Source organism: Ranitomeya variabilis, chromosome 5 (genome assembly GCF_051348905.1).
Source record: "Ranitomeya variabilis isolate aRanVar5 chromosome 5, aRanVar5.hap1, whole genome shotgun sequence".
Lineage (NCBI taxonomy): Eukaryota > Metazoa > Chordata > Amphibia > Anura > Dendrobatidae > Ranitomeya > Ranitomeya variabilis.
This window is the reverse complement of record NC_135236.1, coordinates 665802236-665820870: the sequence shown is the minus strand read 5'-3', so window position 1 is coordinate 665820870 and position 18635 is coordinate 665802236.

Sequence of the window (18635 nt, the reverse complement as noted above, 5' to 3'; positions counted from 1 at the left end):
TATTATTATTTCTTGTGGTTCGCGACCGTGACGTCGCAGCGATCGTATGATTATCGCTCCAGCGTCGTAGACTGCGGTCACACGTTGCAATCACGGCGCTGGAGCGATGCCGAAGTCCCCGGTAACCAGGGTAAACATCGGGTAACTAAGCGCAGGGCCGCGCTTAGTAACCCGATGTTTACCCTGGTTACCAGCGTAAACGTAAAAAAAACAAACAGTACATACTTACATTCCGGTGTCTGTCCTCCAGCGTCTCAGCTTCTCTCCACTGTGTAAGCGCCATGGCCGGAAAGCAGAGCGGTGACGTCAGACGTCACCGCTGTGCTCGCTTTCCGGCTGGCAGGCGCTCACACAGTGGAGAGAAGCTGAGACGCTGGAGGACAGACACCGGAATGTAAGTATGTACTGTTTGTTTTTTTTACGTTTACGCTGGTAACCACGGTAAACATCGGGTTACTAAGCGCGGCCCTGCGCTTAGTTACCCGATGTTTACCCTGGTTACAAGCGAACACATCGCTGGATCGCTGTCACACACAACGATCCAGCGATGTCAGCGGGTGATCAAGCGACGAAAGAAAGTTCCATACGATCTGCTACGACGTACGATTCTCAGCAGGATCCCTGATCGCTGCTGCGTGTCAGACACTGCAATATCGTAACGATATCGCTAGAACGTCACGAATCGTACCGTCGTAGCGATCAAAATGGTACTGTGTGACAGTACCCTTACACCCGAGGCCTTTAGTTTAGTATTTTTCGACTATTGTTTTTCCTATTTATCTGGTAGTTTTTGTGATGTGTAACTCATGATAATATAAAGAGACGTTTTATGTCTTATTAGCAGGTTCCCATTTATTTCTATGTTACCGCCCAATAGCCCGTGCTCACAGCACCCTAATACCTCAGATAGGAAATAGACGCTGGTTTGAGGCCTAAGCAGCATAACACGTATTTATCTCAGTTCACATGTTTCTGGGGAGCCTCAAATTTGACAGAAAAAAACAAACATGTTCTATCAAAACAATGAAGATGGTGGACCCCAATATAAGACAAATAGGTCAGTCTCCGCAGTTATTAGACGCCCGAGGCCTCCGAGAGATGGAGGCCATAATGTGGATGTGAACAGCGTCTTAGTGCGGTGATCAGTCCATATGTAATATACTATATAGTGAAATATTAATATATGTGTATGATGGCCGGGTGAAAATCAGGAGCCGGTGAGCACGAGGGCTTGTTATATATTGATCAGTTCTCAAATACAAAAAAGGGAAACGGGCTCATAAAGGTTATAGATAACTAGATGTACAGAGATAGATAGATAGATAGATGATAGATAGATAGATAATAGATAGATAGATAGATAGATAATAGATAGATAGATAATAGATAGATAATAGATAGATAGATAATAGATAGATAATAGATAGATAGATAATAGATAGATAGATAATAGATAGATAGATATAGATAGATAGATAGATGGTAAATAGATAGATGATAGATAGATAATAGATAGATAGATAGATAGATGATAGATAGATAATAGACAGATAATAGATGATAGATAATAGATAGATGATAGATAGATAATAGATAGATACATAAAAGATAGATAGATAGATGGATAATATATAGATAATAGATAGGTAGATAATAGTTAGATGAATAGATAGATAATAGATAGATAGATAGAAAATAGATTGATAATAGATAATAGATAGATAATAGTTTGATAATAGCTAGATAGATTATAGATAGATAGATAGATAGATAGATAGATAGATAGATAGATAATAGATAGATAGATAATAGATAGATAATAGTTTGATAATAGCTAGATAGATGATAGATAGATAGATAGATAGATAATAGATAGATAGATAGATAATAGATAGATAATAGATAGATAATAGATAGATAATAGATAGATGGTAGATTGATTGATAGATAGATAGATAGATGATTATATTTAGCAATTTTCACTCTTTCTTTATGACACCCAGAATACACCATGGATACATTTTCTCTGATGTTTGTTCTATACTAACTCCCCAATAATATCCCACACCCACCAGTACACAGCGGGGGTCTCTCTCGATATATATATGTATACATCAGTTTAACGCCTCGTTTGCTGCCGTGCTGGAAACTTCCGAGCCCGCTTTCACTTTCTAGCAGCAGACTCGGCTCCTGGCTTCGTGCCCCGGTTCAGTCTTTTTTTATATAATATCTGGACCTCCGTATTTAAAGCCACAGACACGTGAGACAGTGCACCAAGTGAAAGGCTGTAAAAGCTGCGGACCCCGTATTATGGCCACCTGCACTGCCCCTGTATATTACCCTTCCTGCTTCATCTTTCTGGTTTTCTGCCTCCCTTCCCGTTCTGTATTGGCATGTGCCCGTCGGGGCTGCCATCTTGCCACGAGTGGTAAAAGAAGATGCCGTCTTAATAAAAACAAAAGGACAAATACGGTAATGTGCAGAGTACACAGGGTTAAAACCCAAGGAAACCTATAAAGCTGCGGAAGCCGCGGGTATTTGATTTCACAGTATAAAACCTAAAACACCATGCAAACAAGCTAATAAGCAACGTGTTAACCCATTCACTATCCAAGAGCCCCAAAACACCCAAACTACGAAAGCTTCTACATGTGCAACGTATCTGTGCCGTCCTGATATATACCAGGAGGTGATGTATATAGTGATTACTAGTTACCTCTACAACATGCTGCAAAATGTAAAAGCATCATAAAAATATAAGAATACAGGACAATGTGAACATAGGACCTACACAACAGGACTAACACACAAGTGGCCCTTATCTCTCTTTCTTTCTTTCTATCTATCTATCTATCTATCTATCTATCTATCTATCTATCTATCTATCCATCCATCCATCCATCCATTCATCATTTATCTATCTACAGTCATGGCCGAAAGTGTTGGCACCCTTGAAATTGTTCCAGAAAATGAAGTCTTTCTCCAAGAAAATTATTACAGTTACATGTTTTGTTATACACATGTTTATTTCCTTTGTGTATATTGGAACAACACAAAAAAACTGTGAAAAAAGGGCAAATTGGACATAATTTCAATTAAAACCCCAAAAGCCCAGCACTTTGTTTCCATCCATTTCTGGATGCTTCTTGGACTATGTTTGGGGTCATTGTGCTGCTAGAAGACCCAGACGTAAGACACAAACTCAGCTTTCTGACCCCAGACACTACATTGCCACCCAAAATCCTTTAATAATCCTCAGTTTTCCTGATGCATTGCACACAGTCAAGCAACCCAATGCCAGAAGCAGCAAAACAACCCCTAAACATCTTTGAACCTCCACCATATTTGACTGTAGGCTCTGTGTTCTTTTCTTTGTAGGCCTCAATCCACTTTCAGTAAACAGTAGAATTTGGTGCTTTATGTACTAAAAAGCTCTATCTTGGTCTCATCTGTCCACAAGACGCTTTCACGTACATTTCGGCACATTGTAGTCTAGCTTTTTTTATGTCTCTGTGTCAGTAGTGGTGTCCTAATGTAAGGCAAAAAAAAATCCCAGGAGCTTCTAATTTCAATTGAAATCTTCTACCAATGATCAAGTGACTAAACAGGAAAGGTTGTTTAAAACAATAGCCGATACAGAACAGAACTAAACAGAACATGTGACAGCGGTTAATGATCAACCCATTTTTTGCTGGAGTGCGGTGACTTGGATCGCTCAAGAATTGAGTAACCATGTTTGGAAGGGTTGTGTTTACGGCAGAACTCAGCAATGACAGCAGAAGAAGGATGAGAGCATAGATTGTTCTACTGACATCTAACAGTTGTGTCTATATATATATAGATTTGGGATGGATAGATAAATTCAAGTTAGATAGATAGATAATAGGTAGATAATAGATAGATAATAGATAGATAGATAGATAGATAGATAGATAGATAGATAGATAGATTAATAGATGAATAGATACTTTAAAGGCCCATGTGGCAGAGTTTCGGTTCATAGTGTGAACCTTTCACAAGCTAGGGTTCACATTATGAACCGAAACGTCGCCACCTGGACCAATAAAGTCCTATAATTTGCACTATTTTTGGAGTCCTACTATTCAGGTCAGGCTTAGGCCTGGGAAGATTTGCAGCCCCATTTGCTCTTTTACATATTACATACATACAGTATATATATATATATATATATATATATATATATACACTGCTTTTTTCCTTTTTGTAGATGAATAGATAGATAATGGATAGATAGATAGATGATAATAGATAGATAATAGATAGATGATAGATAGATAATAGATAGTTAATAGTAATAGATAGATAATAGATAGGTAGATAATAGATAGATGATAATAGATAGATAATGGATAGATAATGGATAGATAGATAGATAGATAGATAGATAGATGATAATAGATAGATAATAGATAGATGATAGATAGATGATAGATAGATAATAGATAGTTAATAGTAATAGATAGATAATAGATAGGTAGATAATAGATAGATGATAATAGATAGATAATAGATAGATAATAGATAGTTAATAGTAATAGATAGATAATAGATAGATGATAATAGATAGATAGATGATAATAAATAGATAATAGATAGAATGACAGGAAATATGGGCTATCCCTAATAGATATTACTTAGAAAGGTATGAGTAGGAAGATAAAAAATAGTAATAGAAAGAGCATAGATAACATATATCAGATAGATAGATATATAATAGACAGATGTGCATATAGATATATCTAGACCTCAGTATATCTACGTCATATATAGAACTCCACTGATTCATTAGCAGAGGATATATTTGCTGCCTACAGTATTACAGATCTCGACTTCTTTTTCGTTCTCTCTCGTCGCATTTTTTTTTCCTGGTCTGTGCCGGATATATAACAAGATGACAAGAATATACGAGAAAATCTATAAAAACATTACAAGACACGATGTGAAAGTGTTTGTGCTGCGTCTGCGCGGCTCTCAGGTGCTCCCCTCCGCAGCCACCTGCAGGTGACATAAGCTTCCGCTGTTATTCTTTCTACGTGATCAATTCCTGACTTGTAATGAGGCAGGACGGCGGATAATTACTGGATACAGTGACACCATTCCTCAGCTAATCACTGATCGGCAGGTTCAATAATGCTCCAAATAACAGCACACGGGCCTGATTTATAGCCGGTAGGCCTCTGCTTGGGGAAGAAGACATAATGGCCGCATCAAATTGTTGAAATGTTTTTCTATTTTTTTTTCTGTCCACAGAGTCGGTACAAAAAATATGGTAAAAATAATGTTATGAACAGAGCCGTATAGAAAAAAAATAAAAAGTTTAAGCATGGCCTGTTGTTGAGAATTCATAGCAGTCTAAAAAAAAGCATAAGAAAATGTAAAACAAAAGTCAAGATCTCATGTAAATGCAATAAGAGAAAAAAAGGAAAAAAGAAAAAAAAAATTGTGCCATTTTGTCAGTCCAAAAAAAGAGGTTAAGACAGTATAAAAAAAATAGGCAAAAGATTCCAATGCAAAAAGAGCATAAAATAGATTAAAAAAAAGTGTGGCCTGTGGTCAAAAATTAGCGGCAGTCCAAAAAAAGCATAAGAAAGTACAATAAAAAAAAGAAACATTTCAAAGAGTTTGGCCTGTTGTCTAAAATTCATGATAGTTCTCAAAAAACAAGAACATTTTTAAAAAATAAAAAAAATAAGGATAATTACATAAATATAATATTAAAAATAAGGAAAAAAAAGTAAAAAAAAATCAACACATTTCAAAAAGTGTAGCCTGTTGTCGAAAACTCGTGACAGTTCTAAGAAAAAACCCAATTAAATAAAAAATAAAAAAATTAATGACATAAAAAATAAAATAAACAATAATGAAAGAAAAAATTAAGTACAAAAAAATCAACATATTTCAAAAAGTGTGGCCTGTTGTCGAAAACTCATGACAGTTTTAGAAAAAAAAAAACAATTAAAAAAATAAAATATGAAATAAAAAATAATGAAAAAGATAAGTACAAAAAAAAAACAACCCATTTCAAAAACTACGACCTGTCGTCAAGAAATCACAGCAAAAAATGCATAAAAATGTAAAAAATAAATATGGAACAAGTGACAGTAAGCAATTGAGTCTAAAAGTAGCCAAAAAAATGAAAATAAAGAAAAATAGAAAAAGAAAAGGAAATTTTATGTTAAGAGGCTCTACTGTCATATGCAGTTAAGAACTAATGAGCCTAAGGCTACTTTCACACTAGCGTTAACTGCAATACGTCGCAAATGCGTCGTTTTTGCGAAACGCCGCATCCAGCAAAAGTTTTTGCTGGATACGTTGTTTCGTCATAGAGTAACATTAGCGACGCATTTGCGACGCATTTGCGACGCATTTCCAAACGGTGAATGCGTTTGGCGGCGTTTGGGCGTATGGTAGCGGTCCGTCGGGAAAACAAAACGCTACATGTAACGTTTTTTGCTCCCGACGGTCCGCTTTTTCCGACTGCGCATGCGCAGTCGGAACTCCGCCCCCACCTCCCCGCACATCCCCGCACCTCACAATGGGGCAGCGGATGCGTGGAAAATATGCATCCGCTGCCCCCGTTGTGCGGCGGAGACCACACTAGCGTCGGGAACGTCGGCCCGACGCGCAGCGACGGGTTGTTCCCGACGCTAGTGTGAAAGTAGCCTAAGGAAGTAAGAAAAAAATAATTATGTTAGTGTGGCCTTTGCCCTGTGACATAGAAAACTAAAGAGCCCAAATAAAAAAATAAAAAAATAAAAAGCGTAAGTGTTGCTTGCAAGTGAGAACTAATTGCCATGTGTAAGGTGCCTAAGGGCAAAAATTTCTACAACTGTCCAGTTATCTGCATAAGTCGAGCAGAAAGCCAAGTACTTTCTGCTGAATCCCCCCTCACCATTCAGAAAAGGAAAACTAAAACTTTTGAACATTTCCTTAGAAAATAAAAAATTCTGAAAAGAACCCTGAAAAATTCTAACTATATATTTTATTTATTGGAGATAAGGTCATCAGATTACGTGGCCCTTTCCTTTATTGGGAATCTTAACTGCAGAGGATAAAATGTCTCGTTAAAGCCCCATATGTCACAATAAGGCACTCAAAAAAGTAAAAAAAATAAAATAAAAATAAAAAAAAAACGCTTACACCAGCTTACAGACACTGTGCTGTCATTTCTAAGAGTCGTTCTCACACACGGCACAACAGACACGCGGAGATTTACGAGGTCTCCGCAGATGGGTGCACACTGCCAAATTTTTTACTGGGGTATCCACAACGTTTTATGGGGACCCTCCTTTGTCTGTTTGCCCCGGAGCTGTAGTTTTATCAGCTGCTTTCGAAAGGGTGAAGCACATTCAAACCGGCAAAGACTTTGCCAATTTTAAAATTTCATGGTTGGGTTTCAAAAGAAATTCTTGCTGACCTACTTTAGCAGCTTTTCTCAGCCCTACGAGATGTAAGGATGTTTTTTTTCCCTTCTCTTTGACAAAGATTCCTTTTTTTGTTGTTGTTTTCTCATCCTTGTATAAAGAAGGGCTCTGATGGCGGCCAGCTCGTTCATTTGCATCGATGGAATTACAATTTGGATACACAACCTCCTAAATAATGCATCGTTTATTTGCCTGGAAAATTCCGTAATTGTACAGACGACTTTAAGATATCAGTGATCCGATTTTATAGACAATCTCACCCCTAAAAAAAAAAACAAAACAAAAAAATAAAACAATGCTACAAAGTGAAACATGAAATTTTGGAAGATAAATTATTTGAAATATTTTTTTAATTTTTAGAATTTGACCTTTTTCGGTAAAACTGTGTTCTACAAAATGGCTGATACTATTACGGAATTTGTAATACTTTTTGACCGGTAGGATTTACGACAGCTCAGATCAGTCTTACTCTAAAGGTACACCAAAATTTACAATTTACATATACCAGTGTGTCACGGTTGACCATTTCTACAAATGTAACAATTTTTTGTTCTTTACGCAATCCAAATGTCTTATTTGGTGATACCATGGAAACATTTTTTAGAGATTTTGGAATTTTTCCCAAATTATTTTAAGTTTGGAGTAAACAGTATAAAGGGTATTGGAGTCGGAAGACCATTGTCATGTCAGTGACTCTTAGGTAGTAGAGATGAGAAAAAAGATATGCACTACCCTGGTCTGGCGTCCACTTCGGTACTCCAAACCAGTTGGCCAAGGCAGTGGAACTTCCTTGGTCACCACTTGAATGCCATTCATCTTTGGCACCTCTTACAATTACCAGGCTCCCAGTAACGTCACGGCACAATCATGGGGGTCAAGTAAGCTCAAGAGGAGTCCGAGATGTTGTCAATTAAGTGCCAGTCAACGAAGTTCATCCTGCCCTTGTTCAGCTATCATGGAGAACTGAAGTAGACACCAGACCAGAGTAGTGCAAATATTTTTGCTCATATCTATCAGGTAGTCATTAAAAATAGTAGAATTTGACTCACCATGGAAAAAATTGGAATACACAAAGTCCTAGACTGACTTATTTGTCTTACTGCCGTAGATTTCGATTGAGCAGTACGGTGCATGTCCAACCTATGCACCTTTAAACTTGGCCATGATCTGGGGAAAAAAGGAGTAGAAATGTGCCTTGTTCTGGTAATTGGAGGAAGTCCTAATAGTTAGACTCCTTATATCTATTCATACGGGTTGTATAGTAAAAGTTGTTCCTTCATTAGATACTAAAAAGAGTGTAGTAGGCTTCTCTGCTATCACAGAAGGGCCCCTTATATCTTGAAAGGACCTCCAATCATCTGTTATTTATGAGGACATCAAGTGTTTAATTGTCCTCTGGAGAAAATAAGTATTACTTGGGTCTGATCGATGATGTGAAAGGTTTTTGACAAAGTTTAGAAGATATCGTGTACCCATAGGATAGGGGATCACTTCCTGAATGCTAAGGGTTCAACCGCTAGCACCACCACCAGACTGGAGAGTTGGGGCTCTGCAAAGCCCCTTTTGAATGAGGAGGTCACGCATCCGCGTCACCACTCCATTCCTTTTCTATGGGACTATTGAAGATAGCCAAATACAATGCTCTGCTATCTCCAGTAGTCTCGTATAGAATGTATTGGATCGGAGGAGTTCATACTTGATTGGCACCCCATTCAATTGGACCTCTTGGGATCAATGGGTGTCCCGGCCATCAGGATGTTATTCACTATCCAATTTTTAGGGTATGTACCAAGTTTAGAAGTTAGCAAGTGTACCCATATGATAGGGGATAACTTCCTGAATGCTGAAGATCCAACCTCTAGTACCACCACCGAACCTCTACAAATGGGTCCCGTAGAGAGTGAATTGGACAGGATGAGTTTGTGCTCGATGGTCACGCCATTCAGATTGATCTCTTGGGATTATTGGGTGTCCCAGACATCATGATGTTATTCCCTATCCAGTACTGATTTAGTAGGGACAGGATTGATATCATCTCAAGATAAAGTAGAGCTCCTGAATGAAATTTGTTTTTGGATCTACCGGCTATGCTAAAGGCCGCCGCTTGCCAACCCGAATCACATGGTTCCTGACAATATTAATAATAATTGGACAGCAAATATAAAGAAGGTAGGATGTGGGTTGTGTTTCTTAGATTTCTTGTCACGGTGATCGAATATTGTACAAAATTAATACTTATCACACATTTTTGGCTTTTCACAGATCTTTTAGTCTCATTTTTTAATTGGATGAGTTTATTGGATTTTATTTTGCTCTTTTATTTCATTTTATGTCATTGACATTTGTTTTGCAACATATCACATTATTGGAATCCGTGACTACAATACAGTTCAAAATATGGATGTTTTACCAATGCTGGAAAGGATGCTATCTCTACGAAAAACCTTGTCACCGTATCTGTAAAGTAGGGACAGATGGCATCCAGTACATGCAGGTCATCTGCCGAATATCAGAATTAGAGCTGGCCATGTGACCTCGTGTGTGAGAAAATCTCATGGATTATGGCTCAGTGCGGTTGCAGAAACTTTCTTCATGATTTCTGCAGTCACATATTAAATACGTTTCGCGAGCTTCCGAATATTTTTCTTAACCTGTTGCCATCTTTTAGATCAATGGCCAAAAATCTATGTAAAACATTTTCCTCCGTGCTGGATGTTTTTGAATATGAACTTTACTTTATGAAAGGCCAAATTTTTGGCCAGTCTGATATTACAAAAATTGTCAGCTAAGTAGGTTTTTCACTTTTGCATCTGATGATGTTTGTGTTTCGCTAGAAATTGGAAATTATATTTATTTCACTGATTAGTCTCCGACTCTCCGGTACATCTATGATGATTATCCATCGTCAGGATGGTTTCCACCTTAACCCATTTAAGGATGAACATTTTTCAGAACTGGATAGCTATGGTTTTATGTCCACACTATAATGTTTCGCCAAGTGTCTACTTCAAAGGCACAAAATTTTAAAAAAAAGCTTACAAACTTTTTATAAAATCAAAGGTTAATAACATACGCCCCAGTTTTTCAAAATGTAGATTTTTTTAACTTGATCTCTTATGGATGGGCCAATCTCATAAATGGCCATTTCAACGTCTGAATATGTCCCTGTTTCTGACCCTTAATGTTCCCGCCCTACAATCTCAAAAATGGCTATTTCCACCAAATATTATGTCCCCGTTCCTGATCCTTAATGTACCCGCCCAAATGGATGCAGGTGATCTGCTACATGACAAAGAAAACGAGGGGAGCTTCTGTGACACCTGGGAGATTTGTGAATCTTCTGGAAATCAAGAAAGTCTTGCTTTTTTCAGGTAACGTCATAATCATAAATGTACAGGGGGAATTGGAGAATAATTTCATGAGAAGTCTTCAGAGTTTCTTGGACTAGTAGAATTTTTTCTAGTAAATTTTTTAGAGATTATGTCTATCTGAAAAGGTTCGGCCAGAGGTTGATATTACTGTTCCCACGTGAAGGATAAAAACCATTATTTTTGGGTAGGAACATGAAATTCTGATAGAGTTTCTCAGGAAACTGGTCTAGACCACTTCAAAAGGAGCTTTCATACCGACATTCAGAACGGAAAAAATAAGCATAAAGGGCACTTACATATCAATGTGCTGAGTAAGAGTGAAATAAGGGTGAGCATTAATGAATAATGCTGGATCTCTTTGTAGAGGTCCTGGTCCATGTCAAAAACATACCCTGACCAATCTCGTTCATTATTAACCCTCAACACTATATAACAAAGGGATACAAAATCGCCCCCAGAAATCTGGTTAATAAGTATTAAAAAAAAACATAATTCTTGAAAAATTGATAATTATAACTAGTACCTGTTTGCAAAAAGCAAGGGTGAATTAAAGAAAATAGTATTTCTCCCCCAATAAATTTTATATATGGGGTAAAAAAAAAGTAAAAATATATAATACCCTCTGAAAAAAAAACAAAAAAAAACATACTATAAAATTGAAATATTCTTTGATAGATTTTGGCAAAATGTCTTTTGGATATGTACGAAGAATCACCTTGAGTCTTTATTGCCACCCTGACAGCTGATTCATGCTGCCCAAACCACAGAAAGTATGCACCAGAATATGGATGTGGTATTGCAACCATGTATGACTTACTCTGAAATGTGGTGGCATTTCAGAGAGAACATGCTTTGAAGAGCCGGTCGGGGACCATACATCTCGAAGGACTAGTCCAAGAGGCAAGTCTTCCTATCCCCACTCCCTTACACAGACATGTCTCTCTCTATGCTCACACATATGGAGAGACCTGTCAATCTAGAGGAATAAGGTGGAGAGAAGCCTCCAGATACCAGCCTCCTGGACTAGTCATCTGAAATTCATGGTTCCTGAACAACATTTCAAAACATGTTCTCTCTGAAATTCCACCACGTTTCACAGTAAACATTTATGACTTAAATACCAAAGCCGATCTCTGACCCAGGCTGCACTTGGTCCGGAAAGCTTGAATCAGCTGGCAGGTTCTCGTACGCCAAAACCGGCCAAAGTTTTATCCTCATGATTCGTCCTCCTTAATTTTATGGATGGAAGTGCTGGATAATCCTATTTTCTTAGTTGGTTATACAATAGCTAAGCTTCAACAGCAGGAATTGGCAACCATCAACTTTCCGGCGAATCTCGAACAATAATGGCGTGGCGAGATTCTTTATTTCTTTTTTCTATGCCGCTATTCCTGCTGATACCTCATCTCCAGGGTCATGAAGAAATGTGAAGCAAAATGCTAGAGGTGGTTTAGGGTTGACATGGACATTAAAAACACATTCTGTCTTCTTGCAGATGGCCAAGTAAGTAGTCTTAAGTCCTCCTTAGATGGCTGTTGACCAAACACTGGTTCGGCCGACCATTCCCCTGACAGCTATTTCAGCTATCTCTCAAATACACCGAGTGCTCCTGCGTTCTCTATGAGAAAGCCTCTGCCAGACATCTCTGACATGGCTTTTTTCAGGGAGAACAAAAAAATGGGCAGTTCAAAATCAGACATGCCGATTCTTATCTTCCCTGATAGCCATCTATCTGGGGCCTCCAAATCTGTTGGCCAGAATCTTCGATATCGACAGATTCGTTCGACATTAGACTAATGTGTATGGGGGGGGTCATTACGGTTTGTCGATGCTCATAACATTTACTTACAAAGAGTGTTATTTTTTATGGCTTAAAAGATTTGTCTCACGTACCAAAAATAGAAATAAATCGTCCAGAATATGACTGGTTGGAAATTTTTGAATCTGAAATTTTGGGAATTTGCCTACAAATTCCTCTTATTGCTTTTGCAGTTGTGCTCGTATAATTACAAGTAAAACAATAATATGGCATAAAAGTTATTGGTTTTCTATACACCTGTCCTCACCTCCAGAGATCACCATGGGGTCTTATGGAGATCTAAGTTAGGTTCAAAATCCCCACAGAGGGGCCTGACGTTGCAACTGTAAGACAAGTTTCACACAAGTATAATAAGGGCACATTGTTTGTGCCGGTATTACAATTTCAAGTCCCGGCTCAATGACCCAAACTAACTGAATTATAGATCCAAGTTTGGATTAATAGACCCGAAGTTGTAAAAATGTGCCGTACTTCACTTGAGTTAAACTGGCCTAATAGAGAATGTTAAATGTGGACATACTTTGGCCACATGAAGCCGGCCTCACCGTGTAAGCAGCATTTTCTAGCATGCAAATTCTATCATCTAAAAATGTATTCTGTATCTCACGCTGATAATAAGTCAGTTTTATATCTTATAAAACTTTGGAAAAGAGGAAAATATACTTAAAAAAAAACAAAAACAAAATAAATCCGAGCTTTTCACGACTCTTTCCTTTTTTAAAATACAGGATTTTTATTCTCATCAGTATTCGGGAAACGGTAGAGAAAAGAAAGAGGATTTTGTGAAAGGTACAAAGTTCTTTTTTAACCCTTAAAACCTCCGTAAAAGTACATGCTGAATTATACCGAATAAGTGTTAGAATTAATAATACCGATAACATATATTGTATGAATATGGATCATATATAGAATTTATTAAAGTATATATAATACTGAACAATGGTTATAATTATTGATACCGATAACATATATTACGTGAATGTTGATGATACATAGAATTTCTTAACGTGTAGGTTTAATTAAACCAAACAAGGGTTATAATTTTAATACCACTAACATACATTCTATGGTTTATACATGTATGTGATCAATTATGCCGAAACAAGGGTTATAATAATTAATACCGCTAATATACATTGTATAAATATGGATGTGTCATACAGTTTATTTAAGTATGTCATCAATTATACCGAACAAGGGCTATAATTATTAATACCGCTAACATATATTGTATAAATATTGATGTTTATTCATACAGTTTATTAAAGTATGTGATCAAGTATACTGAACAAGGGTCATAGTCATTAATACCGCTAACATATATTGTATTAATATGCATTGGTTATTCCGTTTATTTAAATATGTGATCGATTATACTGAACAGTGGTTAAAAATATTAATACCGCTAACATATATTGCATACAGTATATACTGATGATACCTAGACTTTTATAAAAGTTTATGTTCAATGATACCAAATGAATAAGTATAAATTATACTGTATCGGTGACATACAGGATGTATTCAAGTTTATGTTCAATTATACCAAAGATTAATACTACTGACATATCTTGTATAAAAATGGGTGGTATACCTTGGTTCGTAAATGCTCAAATATACCAAACGAAGATTATAATTATTAATACCGCTAACATATATTGTATGAATGTGGATGAAACATAGAGTTTATAAGAGTTTATGTCTAATAATACCAAACAATGGTTAGAATTATTAATACCGTTAACATATATTGTATGCATATGGATGATTTCCATAGTTTATTAAATGCTCAAATATACCGAAAGAAGGTTAGAATTATTAATACCGATAACATATATTGTATGGACATGGATAATACATAGCATTTCTAAAAGTTTACGTATAAGGGTTATAATTATTAATGCTGATAACATACATTGTATAAATATAGATGATATACAGCGTATATAAAAGTTTATACTTCATGATAATGACAAAGGGTTATAATTAATAATACCGATAACATATATTGGTAGTGTTTATAAAAGTTTATGCTTAATTACACAAAACAAGGGTTATAATTATTAATACCGCTAACATATAGTGTACGAATATGGATGCTATATAGAGTTTTTTAAAGTATGTGCTCAATTATTCCGAATAAGGGTTATAATTATTAATACCGATGTACAACATATGTTGTAAAAAATATGGAGGATATATAGAATAAATGATTTATCTAACATCTTGATTATCAAATAGTCATACAAAAGTTTTACGAATCAGTGCGACTTCTGCTTTCATGTCTCAGGGGATCTAAGAGTTTTGTGTTTTGGGGGAAAAAATGTGATTTTTGAGGGCTCTAAACACAATTATTTTTAAAAAAAAAAATTTATTATATAAATACAGTAGATATAAAAATCTGTCTCGATGGATCTATTTCTCTTCTATTTTAAACAATTTGTGAAAAATGATTCATTTTTATCGTCAACTGACAATAATTTTCAAAAACAATTTTTACAAAATTTTTGTAAATTTTTTTTATTTTTATTTCTCGGACTGTTTTCTAGACCCTTCTGAATTGCAATTGATGGCAAAATTAGCATCTACTTTATGATATAGAAATAAAACTAAGTGAAAAAAAGAACTCTGGTGTGAATGAGGCCTAGTATATATAAGGCAGGGGTGTGTATGGGGTAACTGTTGCTATTGCGGTACAATTACCATCCAGATGGCGGTATAATTAGCGATACTCAACTCCTATAAATAACAAACAAGATATTTTTTTTACTCCTATAGAAAGAAAAAAAAGTTCAGCTTCATTAAACCCGATACCCAGTGACTCTTTGAATGCACGTGCCTAAATTAGTTCTCTATTTTGTGATGCCCCTTTGAGAGCGGCTCCCATTGAGAAATGAACAAAGGCCATGACCCGGAGGTCAGAGAGTAACTGAGGAAGTCTGACCCCCCTTTGTTGAGAGCTGCTCTGTTTATTTTGCCTAAGTAAAGATCACCAATACATTAACTAAAGAGGATTAAAAAGGTTATACCCCTAGGGATCTGATTCAGGCAAGTGGCAAAATCCAGCTCTAAGGACACTTTACACTTTGCTTTAGTAGTGGAGAGAGAGTCACTTTCACCAGTAATGCGGTCACATGGGGTCCGGAGGCGGCAGAATCACTTTCCAATAGTAAGCCGCAAAAGATGGATAGATAGATAATATATACACATACATACAAAAACATACACATTTACACATACATACAACATATACGAATATATACAAAAACATACACATAGAGATACAGTTGTGCTGAAAAGTTTACATACCCCGGCAGATTTTTTGCTTTCTTGGCCTTTTTTCATAGAATATGAATGATAACACCAAAACTTTTTCTCCACTCATGGATAGTGGTTGGATGAAGCCATTTATTGTCAAACTACTGTGTTGCCTCTTTTTAAATCATAACATCCAAATGACCCTGATCAAAAGTTCACACACCCTGGTGATTTTGGCCTTTAACATGTACAGAAGTTGACACGAATGGGTTTGAATGGCTACTAAAGGTAACATCCTCACCTGTGACCTGTTTGCTTGTAATCAGTGTGTGTGCATAAAAGTTGAGGGAGTTTCTGGGATCCAGACAGACTCTTGCATCTTTCATCCAGCCACTGACGTTTCTGGATTGTGAGTCATGGGGAAAGCAAAAGAATTGTCAGTGGATCTACGGGAAAAGGGAGTTGAACTGTATAAAACAGGAAAGGGATACAAAAAGATATCCAAGGAATTGATAATGCCAGTCAGCAGCGTTCACACTGTGATTAACAAAGGGAAAATCAGCGGCTCTGTAAAAACAAAACCACGGTCAGGGAGACCAACAAAAATGTCGTCCACAACTGCCAGGAAAATTGTTCTGGGTGCAAAGAAAAACCCACAAATAACATCAGCTGAAATACTGGACTCTCTGAAAACTAGTGGAGTGGCAGTTTATAGATGCACAATAAGGAGGCACTTGAAGAAAAATGGGCTGCATGGTCGAGAAGGCAGAAGAAAGCCACAAAGTATCTCACCTACAATACGCAAAACAGCACAGAGACAAGTCTCAAAACCTCTGGAACAAGGTAATTTGGAGTGATGAGACCAAAATTGAACTTTTTGGCCACAACCATAAATGTTACATTTGGAGAGAGGTCAGCAAGGCCTATGAGAAAAGGAACACCATTCCTACTGTAAAGCATGGAGGTGGATCGCTGATGTTTTGGGGATGTGTGAGCTACAAAGGTACAGGAAACTTGGTGAAAGTTGAAGGAAAGATGAATGCAGCACGCTATCAGCAAATACTGGAGGCAAATTTGCACTTATCAGACCGGAAGCTGTGCTTGGGATGTACTTGGACGTTCCAACATGACAACGATCCAAAACACAAGGCCAAGTCGACCTATCATTGGCTACAGCAGAACAAAGTGAAGGTTCTGGATTGGCCATCTCAGTCTACTGACCTCAATATCATTGAGCCACTCTGTGGAGATCTCAAGCGCGCAGTTCATGCTAGACAGCCCAGGAATTTACAGGAACTGGAGGCTTTTTGCCAAGAAGAGTGGACAGCTTTACCATCTGAGAGAATAAAGAACCTCATCCACAACTACCACAAAAGACTTCAAGCTGTCATTGATGTTAGAGGGGGTAATACACGGTATTAAGAAATGGGGTATGTGAACTTTTGATCGGGGTCATTTGGATGTTTTGGGTTGTCATTATGATTTAAAAAGAGAAAACACAGTAGACAATAAATGGCTTCACCCAACCACTAACCATGAGTGGAGAAAAAGTTTTGGTGTTATCATTCATATTCTCTGAAAAAAGGGCAAGAAAGCAAAAATTCTGCTGGGGTATGTAAACTTTTGAGCACAACTGTACGTACACATACATAAACATACACAAATATACACATACATACAGATACATACACATATATACACATACATACCCATATATACACATATATACACATACATACAGATGCATACACATATATACACATACATACCCATATATACACATATATACACATATATACACATACATACCCATATATACACATATATACACATATATACACATACATACACATATATACACATATATACACATACATACCCATATATACACATATATACACATACATACAGATACATACACATATATACACATACATACCCATATATACACATATATACACATACATACCCATATATACATGTACATAGACATATACACATACATGCAGGTACAAACACATACATATATACACATACATACACATATATATATACAGTATACACATACACATATATACACATACATAGACATATAAACATGCATACATATATACACATACATACAGATACATACACATATACAGTACAGACCAAAAGTTGGGACACACCTTCTCATTTAAAGATTTTTCTGTATTTTCATGACTATGAAAATTGTACATTCACACTGAAGGCATCAAAACTATGAATTAACACATGTGGAATTATATACTTACCAAAAAAGTGTGAAACAACTGAAATTATGTCTTATATTCTAGGTTCTTCAAAGTAGCCACCTTTTGCTTTGTTGACTGCTTTGCACACTTTTGGCATTCTCTTGAGGAGCTCCAAGAGGTAGTCACCGGGAATGGTTTTCACTTCACAGATGTGCCCTGTCAGGTGCAATAAGTGGGATTTCTTGCCTTATAAATGGGGTTGGGACCATCAGTTGTGTTGTGCAGAAGTCTGGTGGATACACAGCTGATAGTCCTACTGAATAGACTGTTAGAATTTGTATTATGGCAAGAAAAAAGCAGCTAAGTAAAGAAAAATGAGTGGCCATCATTACTTTAAGAAATGAAGGTCAGTCTGAAAAATTGGGAAAACTTTGAAAGTGTCCCCAAGTGCAGTGGCAAAAACCATCAAGCGCTACAAAGAAACTGACTCACATGAGGATCGCCCCGGGAAAGGAAGACCAAGAGTCAC